Here is an 865-nt window from a genome sequence, read left to right on the forward strand (position 1 = left end):
CATTACTTTAATTCGCTTCTTTATAATTATAAAGGTTTATTGCCCTGCCGTATCTCTTTTGCTATGAACTGCCTCATCATCTTCCTTTCTTCATTTTTCCATTTTTTTCCATATATATTTTTCATTATTTGCTTGTGGATTCCTAGTATAGTCACAAAAAATGTTCTTTGTCCATAATATGTGTGGCGATATTTTTCTAGTTGTCATTTATCTTTTTATCTTGATGATGCCATTTTTGGCATTCACAATTTTACATTTTTACATAGTCGCGTTTAGCAATTTTCTTCCTTCATGGCATTAATTTAGAATTTGTAACATGCTTTTGTGGATGAAAAGAGGGCCACATACTAAACCTGACAAGCTCAGGGCAGGCCTGCATGGTGGGCCCTACAAACTCAGAGACAGAAAGTAACCACCCTGGAGGGTGTGAACGTAAAAATTCTTAACTAAAAGAGGGTCGTGGTAGGTAGTCACGTCCTTGGCCTGTCGCTTCCTTGAAAAAGGCTACTCTTTACCTTGAGTGAACCTGTCTATTATCTTTTTGCATCTAAGATCAGGTACCTTTAAAATGTGAGAATAACCTTTTCCAGACCCCAAAGGCACAACCACCTACCAGAGCAGGAGACCCTGAACCCTCATTCTTATCTCGTTCCCTTGCAGACTATCTTTATGTGCTGTAAATGTTAACTATTAACTATGTTGTCCCCCAATGTACAATAGGGACATGTTTCTCTATGTTGTGTTTTTATCTAATCCTAGACTTTTTCCCCACTTCTCATCCCCCTGCCCCCTTAATCTACCACCAATGGATTTCACGTAACCCTCCTTATGTCTCCTCCTTTTATTCAAATGTATAAAATAAGCA

Source organism: Pteropus vampyrus, unplaced genomic scaffold (assembly GCF_000151845.1).
Source record: "Pteropus vampyrus isolate Shadow unplaced genomic scaffold, Pvam_2.0 Scaffold42, whole genome shotgun sequence".
In the NCBI taxonomy this organism is placed as follows: domain Eukaryota; kingdom Metazoa; phylum Chordata; class Mammalia; order Chiroptera; family Pteropodidae; genus Pteropus; species Pteropus vampyrus.